Source organism: Mesocricetus auratus, unplaced genomic scaffold (genome assembly GCF_017639785.1).
Source record: "Mesocricetus auratus isolate SY011 unplaced genomic scaffold, BCM_Maur_2.0 Super-Scaffold_100010, whole genome shotgun sequence".
NCBI lineage: Eukaryota > Metazoa > Chordata > Mammalia > Rodentia > Cricetidae > Mesocricetus > Mesocricetus auratus.
In genome coordinates this window covers 7,858,339-7,873,244 of record NW_024429194.1, presented here as the reverse complement: position 1 = coordinate 7,873,244, position 14,906 = coordinate 7,858,339, and the positions used below count along the sequence as shown (strand labels likewise).

The 14,906-nt window shown below is 43.3% G+C and overlaps 1 long non-coding RNA gene across 7 annotated transcripts in view; it reads left to right on the top strand.

Annotated features, from left to right (window-relative positions):
* Positions 1-14,906, top strand: part of LOC121142725 — a 190,919-nt gene that overhangs the window by 54,682 nt on the left and 121,331 nt on the right. For 4 of the 7 annotated variants that reach the window (XR_005879772.1, XR_005879767.1, XR_005879770.1 and 1 more), the window contains exons 2-3: positions 8,240-8,381; positions 12,148-12,360. This is a non-coding gene — a long non-coding RNA (uncharacterized LOC121142725). The remainder of the gene's footprint in view (positions 1-8,239; positions 8,382-12,147; positions 12,361-14,906) is intronic. The other 3 variants (XR_005879769.1, XR_005879771.1, XR_005879773.1) reach the window with 2 other exon arrangements.

Genomic DNA, 14,906 nt, shown 5'->3' with positions numbered 1-14,906 from the left:
CTAATGCTACAGTCTGTCAGTCAGCCAGCCATGATTGCAGCTGAATGGATGGAAAAGTTGGCTTTTGAAAATGTGAGTATTGTTCTGGTTGAACGGAAAGACCTAGCTGAATGGAGGTCTTTGGATACTGATGAGGATTGGATACTGATGTATTGATGAGGATATCTAGATAGGAGGAAGGGGGATACACATTTTCTTTTCAAACACAACAATTGGCTTGGACCTTTTTCAGCCTTGGCCAATGGAGCTGGCTGTGTATGCTTTGAATTGTTTCTTGCTTGGATCTACCATGCTTCTAGCATGGACTCATGGAGAGAGTGGCAGGATTGAACACTGAATCTGGCTATACGCTGTTGTACAAGGTATGTTTGTTGGCACTAAAATTTCAGTCAAAAATAGCTTTATGAGTCATATTTTCCATGGGGATAGGAAGCTGTCTCCATTTTTGAACTATTAAAAGTCAACTTCAGGTTTTCTGTCTTTAGTGATATCTTAACTGGACAGTTTCCTCTCACTGGATTATTTTGAGTAGCTGTTCTGGTACAATCTTATCATGTTCTTGTCAAGATGGTTTCTAGGGACACACAAATGACTCTGAGTCTCATTTAGCTAACATTTTGTGTTAGGTTTTAAGGTCATGGAACTTTGTGCACACACAAATTTGGGAGATGAAGTATAGGAGGCCCTGGATTGTGTTGTGGGCTTCTCACCTGACAACCATCATCTTCTTGGGTGGTCTAAGATAACATCTATGTAGTTATAGCCAGTTTGGATGAGGAGACTTATTATGATCCTTTGTCTAAGGGACCCAGAGTTGTCAGCTAGTGGGAATTTTGCCATGATGAAATTGAAGAATGGATTCCAACTAGAAGTGTATCAGCTTGAAAGATAATACAGCCTACAAAAAGCTTACTGTGCAAGCATGAGACCCAAATTTGATGCCCAGAGCCTATATAGAGAAGCCAGATGCTTGTAATTCTAGCACTGGAGATGTATAGACATGTAGGCAAATTCCTGGGACTTACTGGCCAGTTAGCTTAGTCTCATCAGTGAACCCCAGGTCAGTGAGAGACCCTGTCTCAAGAAAACTAGGTGGATGTCACTAGGGGAAGCAGTGCCTAAGATTGTCCTGTGGCTCATAAATAACATACACATGCACACGTGCATCTACACACACATGCACTCACATGAGCATGTGCACAGAGCACACACAGGTACATAGACATAGATGTATACACACAGGTGTATACACATAGGTGTATACACACAGATACACAACAAAGCAATACTAAACCCTGGATCTGCCATGGATGATGTGACAGGCGATTTAAAAAAATTCCCTGAGCCTCACTTTCCTCATCTTTGGACTAGATGATAGCAAGATCTAGAGCTCACAGGAGAAGTAACTGAGACCTCTGTCTGTCTGTCTCTATCATCTATGTATCATCTATCTGTCTGTCTGTCTATTCTAACATCACCTATCATCTATCTATCTATCTATCTATCTATCTATCTAATGTATCTATCAAACAAACTATTATCTGTCTATATCATTAATCTATCAATTTATCATCTACCTATCATCTGTCTGTCTATCCATCTATCATCTATATATCATCTATCTCATCTATAATCTATCTATCTACCATCTATCAATCAATTTTCTAGGTATCTATTTGCTTTTCTACTTATATATCTATATAAGCATGTACATGCATGTATAAACATCTACAAATACCTGGGTTCCACTAGGGACTTAATGCATTTGTTTATATGTCATGTCTCTTCACTGAGTGTAGTCTCTCTCTCTCTCTCCCCGTGTGTGTGTGTGTGTGTGTGTGTGTGTGTGTGTGTGTGTGTGTGTGTAAGAAGAGGGGGGGGGAGAAATGGAGTGGGATAGAGAATTCAGTAAAAGAAGCAAGCTTGAGGGAAAAGGAGAAGCTAGTTAGAAATAACTCTGTTGCAAGCCAGAAGAATGGTGATTTGAAATGCAGCTGGGCAATCATTTCCACTCAGGGCTGCTTAATAATTGTTCGGGGATTCTCCACAATGTGTTTGGGGTCTCTCTCCATATTTCATGTCTGGGGGCTTTTCTCTGTGCTATTCCTTCTCTCATGTTCTCTGAGACAAGCTTAGCTTCCTCTGAAGCAGCATTTCTGTGGAAAAGCAGAGGTGTTTGGGGATCTGGGTTTACTAACTATGAAGCAAATGAAACTAGGTTGCCAAACTGGCAAGACCACTAGAAAAATCAGTCCAGACACAACCATGCTCAGGCAGCCATTTGCAGCTGGTTAAACAGGAGTTATACTGAAGCAACATGATGTGTCTGCTAAGTATAAATGTCCAAAGGAAAGGACTCCCCTTTCTCCTCTCTTTATGACCTACTTATTACCTTCTCTGAATAAGGATAGATTGAGAAGTAAAGCCTTCAAAAATTTCGTTTAATAGCCCTCATCACCAAGTTTATCATAGGAAATATATTTAATTCTACCACTAAAATGAGATCTATGTTAAGGTCTTGGCATGGTTTATTAATATTCAATCATATTTATATGATTGCATATTCCATTTTTCCTCAAATTATTTGAAAACTTTAGCATGATAGCTATTGATTGAATTTTCTAAAACATGTATTAGCAACTTACCCTTATCTTGCTCTATAGAATGTTGATAATTTTATGGTGAAGACAGTGTGTCGGATGATTTATCTTTTTCTTATTAAAAACTGATTGACACTCATACATTCCTCTAGATTGGCTCTCGCTTTGGTGACGTTTCATGGTCGGGTACTTTCCTAGGAATCTTGATGTCCCTTGTCTTGATCACAGTTTCATTCAAGGTATTTTGAGAGTCAAGCTGGCATCATGAAGGGATGAAGGACAGACATTAGTTCCTCCGTCACGGCCAGCCTTCATGGACACAGATGGGCTTCATTTGGACTTGTCCATACTTTAAAAGATTGTGAGGGGCATAATTTCCATATTGTGTTGACTTTTTTCTTTGTACTTTCTGAAAACTGGACTTCATTCTTCTTCTCAATTTCAGTTATGAAAATGTTCCAGAATCCATGGTGCCCTGTCTTCCTGTGGTGGTAGCTCCTTCCCAGGTGCTGGCTCCCATCGTCCCACAGTGCTCTGAGAACTTGCCATTGGCACAGAGAAAGATCCAAACTGCAAGGGACAGTAGATTAGCCCCTGAATTGTCTTTCTGCTTTTCTTATGGGGAAAGAAGGCTTTTCACAGACACCGTACCATGTGCTGTGACTTAGCAGTGCATGGTCATTGAGGAGATAACCAAAACTTTCTCTTGGAAAACATAGCGTTTAGGTTTCTATGTTTTGAGTAATGAGAGATCAGTACATAATTTGAACTCTCATTAACTCTTGGTTGGTTGATGCCTTCAATACTTGAATAGCATTTTGCCAATAGTCTACCCTTCTCTTGACTTAAATATTCTCAGTGTCTTAAACCCTTTTGAAATGGTTACTTTTGAGAACTTTTCCCACTCAGCCATCCATACCTCCATAAGCCTGTGTCACTCATGCAGGATGTATATGGTTAGTCAATACCTTATTCTTGAAATATTGTGCCTGTGTGAACCTACTTCATACAATATCCAGTATGGCAAGCCACCATCCTAATAACACAATATATTTAAGTGGTCAGGGTAGACGAATTCAGAAAGTAAAAAATTAATTGTTCGCACACCATGACACATGCTACCATTTGCTTACCATAAACCTTTTGCTTCTATAGTCTTTGATATGACAACTGAGACAATGTTCATGTATCTCTATTTGGTTTTATGGGGGTTTCCGTCTTATTATTCCGGTGTTGAGTTTTCCAGCATTCAATCTCAAGTGTGTTTAGTTGTGTTTACGTCTCGAGTCTTAGTGCTGTGCTATATACCCAGCAGGTGCTTACCTTAAGATGCCTGATGGATGCTTGTAACGGAAACAGACCAAATTCGAGCCATTCCTCCGTGCTTGCTTCACTTGGCTCAACCTTAATTTGTCTCACCAGTGTGTCTCATCTTTGCCTTGACGTTGTTGAGAAGAAATACATCTCTCTTTCATCTCTCAACATGCATTAATGCCAAAAAACCCAGTATTTTTCTCTAATGGTCAGGATGCTATAATCTAAACAAAATAAGAATAAAGAAAAGGATAAGAGTTGGCTATAAATGGGCTTCTTTAATAGGACGTGTTTCTGTTCTGTGGACAGTTTATTTTGAAACTGTGTACTAGTATCTTTCCTATAACAAACAGGAAAGGCACAGGTAAACCAAAGTGATTAGCATTCAAGGAGCAGACTTGGGAATATTCACTATAGCTTGTCCTTTCAATGTGTCTCCTTTTGACATCTTCACCCTGGGTATCCGGGCAACAGAGCACTTCACCAAAACAAAAGTCCCATAGACACCATTTGCTGAATTCCATCAGAATAATAAAAAGACTGTTTTATCTGAGCATTTGCTGAAGACAGTAATTTAGAAAAACACCAAGACAGTAGCTAAATGTACTTGATTCAGAAGTAACTGTCATTGAAAGAAACCCTATCATTTTCCAAACACTTTCAGGGAGATACAAAGCAGGGAGAAAAGGGATTTGGGCCTAAGTGAGAAGTAAGCCAGTGTGAAGGTACGATGCTCAGAAATCCCACCGAAGGCTCATTTATCTGACGCAGACCGAATGTCCTCATGCCAGCCAGGGGCGTGCCGTCACTCCCTGTGTAAACACCTGTGAACAGACCCGGCATGCCCAAGAAGTCTCCTCTTCCTCAAGACCAGGCTGCGTGTATTCTCTGGGACAAAGCTGTATATTTAGGGTGACCTTTGTTTTCTTAGGGTGACGATCTGATAACCTCAGCATCATATTTGGAACGTTGGAAACATTTGTACAGCAGTAATGCAGGACTCCCCGGAACCTTGATGGGTTAATTAAAGATGGGGGGGAGGCATGGGAATCACAGTCACTTGGATACTTAGCACTGGGGGAGATGGCAGGACTTGGTGGTTCAGAGGAGGATTGGTGTGTTTGGTGTCTTAGGTTCATGTATCTAGACTTTTTATTTTTGTCCTACAGTTCACCTCTTTCATTTGTAACCAAGGGGTTAATTCTGTGGCTCAGCCGTCTGATCTTCCCAGGGCCAAGAGCTCAGTAGTGTTCTCCCAGAGCCATGTTGATGCGACTGCCGACCAGAACTCAAGGTTCTCAAAGTGCATAAGGCAGGGACTGCTCCAGGGAGTACAAGTTTGAGCTCCTCACGTGATGGAACTGAAGCAGGCTAAATGCTAGCCTCCACACATTCTGGCGTTATGACGAGCCAAAGAAGTCCATCCTGATGCCCAGTCAAGCTCCCCACTCTTTCTTGGCTTGCATAAACTTCATCGACTCCCTCTTCCTGTTCCAGACCACAGCTGACTGACCCAACCCATCCGTGTAGATGGCCAACCTGAGGCCTTGAAGCACTTGTCAGGTCAGGTGTTTTAGTGATGCTCACACTTAGGGGCACACACTTCCCCTGGGCCTATAGAGTAGTGAGGTGAAGGGTATCGCCCACATGAAAATAGTGAGAAAGGAGAGACAGGACAGAGGAGAGACACTGTTTGACTTGTGAGGGATTGTCGTTTGAGTGAGAAGCGTCCGCTGTAGCCTCTTACATGTTAACACTTGGTCTCTGGTGGGAGAGGCCCCCGAATGTTTAGGAAGCGAAGCTTTGGTGGAGGAAGTTATGTCAATGGGGCAGGCTTTGCAGGTTTACAGCCTTGCCCTTAATGCCTGTTGTGTCTCTCTACTTCCTGTGTGTGGTTAAGATCTGTTCTCTCACTTTCCTGCTCCCAGTGCCTTCCTAGTAATGATGGACATCTAGCCCTCCAGAACTGTAAGCCCAGACAAAGTCTTCTGTAAGCTGCTTTTGGTTTTGCTGTTTTGTTACAGCAACAGAAAACAAGCCGGTGCTGGTGGGTTTCTCATTCCTAACTCCTGCTTATTTTGAGAATCAACTATTTGGCTTTTGTATGAGATATGTATCCCAGACTTCATTTGACCTAAAGTCTTTTCAAGGGAGTTTTGCTTCATTGTAACTAATGAAATGATCATTGAGAAAAAGGAGCTGGTTGGAGGCATCTTCACAATCAGAATCGCAGGGAGTGTCTGGACTGGTGTTTGGTCCACAGTTTGGTGTCCTGCACTTTCCTGATTCCAGAACATGGCAGACCCTTGGCCACTCTACTGGATTTTGGTGAGGTTGATAGAGCACAAACCAAAAGCTACCATCTAAATGTTCCGGCCTTCCAGCTTCTGGTTGCTCAAGACTTACACTATATCTGTAAAATGGATATGTCTGGAAAACCCAAGGGTCCCTGTGTTCCTATTCCTGTACAATCTCCAACCATGGATGATTCAGGCAGTCACATCTTAGAGTCCTTAGGTGTGAGGATGATGCCTTCTGCTGTGAGAGGTCATTTGGGAATCGTCCTGGAGGGTTCTGAACATTTCCTGGCTGCTCTGAGCTGCCAGTTCTCACTGTCTTGGAGTTATGTGTCATCGGGATGAAGGCAGTCTGATATCCTGAGTTAGGCTAATTGTTGAGGGCAACAGGGAAGCAGGAGTAAAACCCGGTTTCTGGCCATGTAAGCGGTGTTTCTGTAGCTCCTGCGTGGGAGGCGCCTTCTCTCCGGGAAAAGGTAGGCTGCAGGCTGTATGCATCTAGCATGAATAAAAGGTACAGAGAAAGCCAGGTTTGATCTCTGCACAGAAGATCTTCCTGTATAATTTTTGGCTTTAGAATGGGGGGGTTAGATTTCTGGGCAGGAAGGGAAGCTAATATATCATTGTAAAGTTGTAAATAGGGTCAGTGGGACAAGCTGTGTTCAGAACATTCCTGCCTACGTGAATCAGATAAAAGTCCAAGTGACACTGTACACACACACACACACACACATGTGCACATGCACGCACGCATATATACCCACACATACACATACATAGGCATGCATGCACGCACATACATGCATACACAATGTGCACACATGCACATGCATATGCTTGCACACACACACACATACACACATGCACACATACATACACACAAGAGTATGCGCATGAGCTTGACACGCCACAGCACACACGTGGCAGTCAGAGGAGAACTTGGGGGAGTCAGTTTTCTCCCTCCACCAGGCAGATTCTCGGGTTGAGCTCAGTTGTCAGGCTCATTGGCGCTAAGCCATCTCACTAGCGTTGTTCGTACTGATTGTATTTTAAATAGTTTCATGAGGGCCTAATTCGGTCCACAGAGCACAAAGCCTGGTTTAGACAGAAGGTAATGGGACTTTTGTGGTCACTATTGTGGCAACACCCCTCTCTAAAAGATAAGCGAAATTTGTTCCTAGAAAGCTCGTGTTGATAGAGGAACCCAGCACACATTAATATCAGAGTGGACTGATATTTTGAAAATTTTTGGCCTTTTCTTTTATCTGTAGACCATCTTCTTTTCCCATCAGAGTACACACACACATACACACACACAAATTTGTACAAACCACAGGGGTCCCCTGGTTAGGTAGCACAATAATGTGCAGAAAAACTTACAGACTTCACAAAAGTATTGTCAGAAAAGGTCCCTTTTTAAAGAAAGGCAATTTCAGTTACGTTATATGAAATCAACATATAAAATCAGTAATGGCTCTATAAGCCAAAGATGAACTAGCTGAAAAAAAATAGAAAAAGCAGTTCACCAGTCTTGGTCTAGTTCGGGTGAGCTTATTTCAAAATACAATTTGCTATTGTAAAAAAAATACGAAAATATAATAACTAAATTAATAATCCAAACTGTCACTTAATATATATCTTAGCAATAAAACTGCTAACATTTCAGTAGATGCATGCAGCTTTGCCTATGCAAGTAGATGTATCCTGGCCATCATTGTGTCTGTTAATTGATTTGTTTGCCTTTACGTATTTTGTGAAAGTTTCGGCCTGAGTTATATGTACTTTTCTTACTCTTTTTATCAAGTGTTTTATCAGGGTCAATATCCTCCTTGTCCTACCAGCACGAGACACTGAGAACCATTATGGCACTTAGGGTTTGAGTCATGAGTAAGAAAGTGCAGAAGAGGACCCTGTGCAATGAGACCAGAGCAAGGCCATCATTTCATCTAAGTGATGTTAAAGTCTTCCCTGGTTTACTGAGTGTCTCCTTTGGGAAGATATTCTGAAACCTATCTTTCTTTTTTCCAGAACCCACTTTTTGCTGTGGAGCGCTGTGGAGAGTTTCTCCGTGTGAGAGCATTTACCCAGCAGATGTCCCACTGCCTAAAACATCTCCAGAGAAGGAGACAAGCGACTTAGATCTGCAAGCTGTAGATGGAGAAACGTTAAGGTAATTTCTGTTTCAGGTAGCACAGGAAGAAATAAGATCACAGGAGAAAACTTTTAAACATTGTCTGTAGGTAGCACAGGATGAAATAAGATCACAGGAGAAAACTTTTAAACATTGTCTGTAAGTCCCAGGGCTAATTGCCTGGGCAGAACCAGTCAGAGCGCATTGGTTTGCACGGATGCTGGGTTCCTGGCTTAGAAGTTCTGTGCAGGTGAGTGGCTAGTATCTGAGAATGCATTCTAAGTAAATCCCTGGAATTGTTGGTAGCTCCAGAATTATACAAAGTGAAGTGCTGTGTAGTATCTGCTCCATTGGGATGTTGACAATGTGAGTGCAAACTGGTGGTCAAGACATATTCATAAGAGCAAACTATTGTGGTTATGAAGAAGCAACAAAAGGTAGACTCTAAATTTATTTAATCTATGTAAAAATAAAAAAAAAACGACATTGTTCCCAGGAGCTGTGTACCTTGTTTTGTTTTTTTGAGACAAGGTCTCTCAGTGGGACCTGGGCCTTGTGGATTAACAGAGGCTAGCCTGTTGGCGCCAGAGATTGGAATTGCCACTGTATAAGATTACCTAGTTTAAATTTTTTTTAATGTATATAGATGTTTTGCCTGTAAGTAAATCTGTGCACCATTTGCATGCCTGGTACCTGCAGAGGCCAGAAGAGATTGTCTGGAATCTCTTGTAACTATGGTTACTGATGATTGTGAGCCTCCATGTGGGTTCTGGGAATTAACCCCGGGTCCTGTGGAAGAACAGTCAGTGCTCTTAACTGCTGAGTCACCGCTCTAGCTCCTGAACTTTTTATGTGCAGGCTTGTGATCAAATTCAGGTCTCCATGCTTATATGGCAGGTATTTCATGAATGGAGCTATCTCTCCAGATCCTGCTACCTTTCCCCAACAGCACAGATGGGCAGCGAGTGAGTTAAAGAACCATCTAGAGGATGCACCAGGCACCTTCTTTTTACTTTTATGAATATTTAAAGTGCCATTTGTTAGGTCCAAACATGGATAAGAGAAGGCATGGAGAACTCAGTGAGCATCCTGCTTCCCTCTTTTGCTCTCTTTCGGTGCAGAAGGCCAGTCTCCTTTGCCTTGTTGGAGGATGCTAGCTTTGAGGCTTGCCACACAACCATTAGATGGTAGTGTCATATTTATAGATTCTCACAATTTCTTGAGTTTAAGTTTCCGGTCATTAATGACCAAAGGTAGCCATCTCTGTGTCTCTGAGATGTAATCTAATGAACACAGCCTCTGAAACAACCCCCCTTTGTTGAATACTGTTGTAGTGCTTGAAAGGTGACATAGAACTTTTGGCTAACTGTCAAGATCAAATGCAATTTCTCCAAGAAAGAATGAGTATCTCAACTGAAGCATCAACTGTTTTATTTATTTTTTCTTTCCAGAGAGCAGTTTTGCAAATCAGTGATTGTAGTAGCATTAATTTGAAAGATCTTTTGACTTTATCAGATAGCAGTCATTGACCTTGGTTGGCTTCCCAGGCTGAATAGAGGTTGAAAGGCTGTTGACAGGTAGTGTATTGTAACAAATGCCCTGCTGTTGTCAGCTTACCTCTAGTAATGCTAGCATTTATTCAAGACAAGATCCAAACAAATTTACATGGAAGGACAATATATAAATGTTAGAAAATAATGAAATTAAGATGGATATTAAATGTAGGTCTTTCCCCAACAAATAGATCTTAATTATAAATATTAGAACTTACCAATACTAAGTTTAGACAGCAAAATGCATGTTATTTGGGTCTGTCTTAGGGTTTACTATTGCTATAAAGAGATACCGTGACCACGGCAACTCTTATAAACAAAATGCTTAATTGGGGGTGGCTCGCTCACAGTTTCAGAGGTTCAGTCCATTATGATCATGAAGGGGAGCCTGGCTGTGTGCAGGCAGACGTGGTGCTGGAGCTGAGAGGACTACGTCTTCCAGGCAACAGGAAGTCAACTGACTGTCACACTGAGGGAAGCTTGAGCATACGAGACCTCAAAGCTGGTCCCCACAGTGACATGCTTCCTCCAACAAGGCCACACCTAATAGTGCCTCTTCCTTTGAAGTCTTTATTCATTGCTCAAACATATTCATTTAAGTGGTCACTAAATGTCTACTGTATCATACGAATTAAGGTAGAATAAACAAGGATTAGTAAAGTCCTGTTGGGGTCTCTACAGACCCATGTGTCGAGGTTGGAGAGTGAAGAGTGCGCTGTTCACCCATCCTGTGGCCTCCCTGGAACCCGGAGACAATCAGATGCAACAGGGAGTCAAGTCAAGCAGGATCTCGTTTATTGTTTAACAGTAAAGCCCTCTTAAAGTATAAACCACAGGGTAGGGAAAAGTATTACCCAGTAATTTTAAGGATATTCCTATTATGTATCTAGTGCCCTATATCCTCTTGGGCATGGGTCTGTGAGTGTGATGACCTCATCTTGTGCGAGTTTGGGCAGCCAATTGTTTTTCTTAGTAAACACTTGAAGCTTCACATCTCGTAATGGCACTGGTCTTCAGCTTCGGCCACTCCCTCTTCTGGCCGGGCATGACCTGTGCTCCTCAGCAAAGTCCTGCTAAGGCTCTGGTGCTGAAGAGAGTAGAGAACACTGAAGAGTGTTGGCACCAGGATCTTTGGGAAAGCAGTTCTTTGTAGAGGAGGAAGATGACACGGGTAGCTCAGATTATCTTTGGTGAGACATTGCCAATTCAATAGAGACAATGACTGTCATTATGGGAGCATGTGACCAAAAGATAACAAAACAAAACCAAGTCACTCACACAGTAGGCTTTGGTCCTTCAGACTGAACACTAGCTTCTACCTCCTCGTAAACCAGGGAGTAGCCACTGGTACCAGCTGGGTCTAGGGGTAAAATATCATGACTGGCAGTGCGTGGTCATGAGGCAACCTGCCCCAGGCAGACTTAAGAGAATGGAGAAAAGCCCATGTTAAAAACTAAGAAATTGTCTAAGCCTAAGACAGATACTTCCCTAGACTCCTTTGCAGAAGAAATATAATTTTGATTTTTCAACTCGGGTCTCTGCTCCTGCATTCCATCACTGTGATTGGGATTCTTCCCTCATCTCCGGAGCTCCTCCAAACCGGATGCCCTTTGACTTTCAGACTTCTGTTTTCACCCTTGGCATCCTGGTTAGCCAACTCTCCAGGGTCCCCTGATATCTGATATGGGAGACATGGGTAGCTTTGGTGAAGCCACCACTCTGTGCTGAGGTCCTGCCTCTATGTACCCACGCAAACACCTCTATGATGGTTTTATGCCCCATGGCACCATCCCAGAGCAAGTCCCTTCTCCCTTATATGAAGATCTTTTTCCCCCACAAGCCACAAGAGTTCCCTTCTGCACATTCTACTTCTCCAAGCCCCTCCCACCCCCAAGTCTCCGTGGATTTAAAGTTAAAAGATCACAAAGGAAAACCTCCAGTGCAATTCCTGTTGTGGACTTGGATGAGAATCTGTCCTAAGGCGATAAATCAAAGAACAGGCCTAGCTTCTTTGATGAGGGAGGGAAAAGGAGAGCAAACAGGAAAGAAGTCAACTTCAGTTAGTACCTTAAAATCCACGGAGCCTTTGGTCGTGACCCCAGGAGGAGGAAGGCAGAGAGCCAGGCTCCTGGTTTAGAAGGCGGTGCGGGTGTGGTGGGGGAGGGGTGGGGGAGGACACAGTCTGGACGGAGTCTGAAATCTTGCTTTTGTCTGGGAAGTGAGTTGTATCCATCTCATCTCACTCCCCACAGGGCGCCCAGGGCTCCATGGAAACCAGAGGGCAGAAGGAGAACACCCTGCGGTTTGTTACATTGTATTTTCTTCACTTTCGTTCATCAGAGTTGCTGAATGGAGGCTTACCCTCAAAGGGCAATGGGGATTCCTGGGCTTTCTGAACCATCCATACTTACATTTCTGTTTCCTGCTATGCTCTCCCCAGATTCAGAAGAAGGCATTGCTGGAAGGTGGGTAGGGGTGAGCAGAATGGGAATGTACTGGATTTGTTGCTGAGCTGGGCCAAATTCAGTTCTTGTTAACTTGTGGTGGGGGGAAGACAGGACCGATGACGCTCTCCCCAAATACTTCAGCTTTCCGTGCAGAGGAAGGGAAAGCCATTCGAGAGAATTGCAAAGACAGGCCGAGAAAAGATCAAACCGCAAAGGTCAGGCACCACCAAGAGGTTTCCGGCAGAACTAGGCAGCCTTTTTCTTGAAGAATGTAGGCAGCTAGGGATCGGCATCAAAGGAGATGAACTATTCAACACTCCCTGGTTTCGGTGTGGCCTGCATTTTTGAGTCTACTGAGAAAAGATCAAGAGAAAAGAGAGGCGGGAGTGAGGAGGAGGAGGAGGAGGCAGCCCAGGCCGCTGCTGGCATGACCGACCGCCTTGGGAGGAGGGTGAGGCAGGACGGTGCCTTGCTGCGCATAAGGGCCACCTGGACGTCTCTGTGGGGTGGGGACCAAGACCAGCAGGCACCAAGGGTCTGCACTGTGTCTGTCAGGGATCATCACGTTATGGGCCGGGCACAGGGAAGCTGCAGTCACTGTCTGCTCAGACTTGAGGCTGGGCCAGGGTCACAGACAGGGGCGCTTTGATTGTTAGAACCAAAGGAGCGGACATGCCAACAGCTGTAGTTTCATTCTGTTGTGGTAATAAAGCACTCCGACCGAAAGTAGTGTGGGGAGGACGGGGTCGTTATCCTTGCACTCAGGTGACAAGCTATCCCCGAGAGAAATCAAGACAGGAACAGGCATGCATTGGAGCATAAACCATGGGCAAAGGCTAACGGGTCCTTCAACCGGTTCAAGTTCAGCCAGCTTTCTTAGACAGCGCATGTGCAGGCCGACTAAGGCCGGCGCTCCTGCAATGGGCTGGGCTTACCTGCATCAACCGGAAACCGAGCTGATGCCCCAGGGATATCCCACAGGCTCCTCTTCCCGGATGTCCTTAGAGTGAGCCAAGTGGACAGTAAAAACTAACTAGATCACCAGCTGTGGACAAATCAGTTTCCCCACCTATGCGATGATGATATACTATGTAGTGGCATCTTGTTCTGCCAGTGGACTTGGGGTGGGGGGTCACATCTTAGGGTGTGGCTTCAGGTGTGTGGACGTGACCCCTTATAAGGAAGAGGAGGGGATGGACTCATTCTCTCTTAATTATTAACCTGTTTCTATTAATCTGTGTATCTCCATGTGGTCTTGGCCTAAAGTGATGTCTGAGCCTGCTTGCTTCCTCGTCAGCTACATGACATCTCCCTGACTCCACCTACTACCTTTCTCTATGGCTGTTTCCATTTCCAGCCTGACTACATCCTGCCTGTCCATTGGCCAAAACAGCTTTATTCATCAACCAATAAGAGAAACACAATTCACAGCATACAGAAGGACATCCCCCGTCAATGCTGCATAGTTGTATTAAATGAAGCTGTCACTTGATTATTCATTTATTTAAAAATATACATGTGTATATGTGTATGCATATGTGGGCATATAAACATATAAATATTTTTGGCGTGACTCTATTCTCACTGTCCCAACACACACACACACACGTATGTATGTATGTATGTATGTATGTATGTATTATGTATTGGAACAGTGAGGAATAGAACCATGCCAAAAATCAAGGTCTCTTCTCTCATGGAGGATACCGATAGTAAGTAATCCAACATAAAAAAATAGGAATGTTAAGCCTTGAGAAAGGAGAGAACATATTTAATGGGTTTTTTATCATTAGAAAATTATCTGGGCTTCCCGAAAGGACAGTTGAGCACTACAGACCCTTGTGACCTCCACCCATGGTCCTCCTCCCTCAGTTGCTGTCGTTTTTTGGGCCATTCTGCAGCTGCCCTGGCTTTGGGTGCTGTTAGCTCTGCTCTGTGGTCAGGGTCACACATCTCCTCTGAGGGGGCTTGTGAGCATATCCAACAGCAGGTCCTCACTGGCTGTGGTTTTCTACATCGGTTTCTTAATCTTCCATGTAGTTGCGGCCCTCAGATACTGTCGTTTGTTCCCTTGTTCATCTTGTGCCTGTATTTTCCCACCCATGAGAGCTCCAGTAAGAATAGGGACATCTGACTTGTTTAAGCATTCGTGGGACCAGAAAACACAGATATATTCCACGAGTGGATGAGTGGATTTTTATTTTAAGAGCTTTATGGGAAATGTAAAATGATTTATAGAATCTTTCTATGCTACATTCTTTTTGGAGATGATATGGTTGAAATATTCCAGCTAGTTACCTCAAAGTGCTTATGCCTTTTCTTTTCTGTAGACAGAAAGGCATGAAGTTTTTCACAGCTGCAGAATAAATAATTCCTTGACTTCATAATTTATATGACTAATCTCATATATTATTGACAGTTCTTTTGTGTTGTGACTATGATTTGTTTTTTCTCCTGGTACCTGCTCTAAAAGTCAAGATGCATGAAAATAATTATTTTCCTAGCCTAAGTACATAATATTTACACAAAAATATTAAAAAACCAGAACCTCCTCATTAACCATT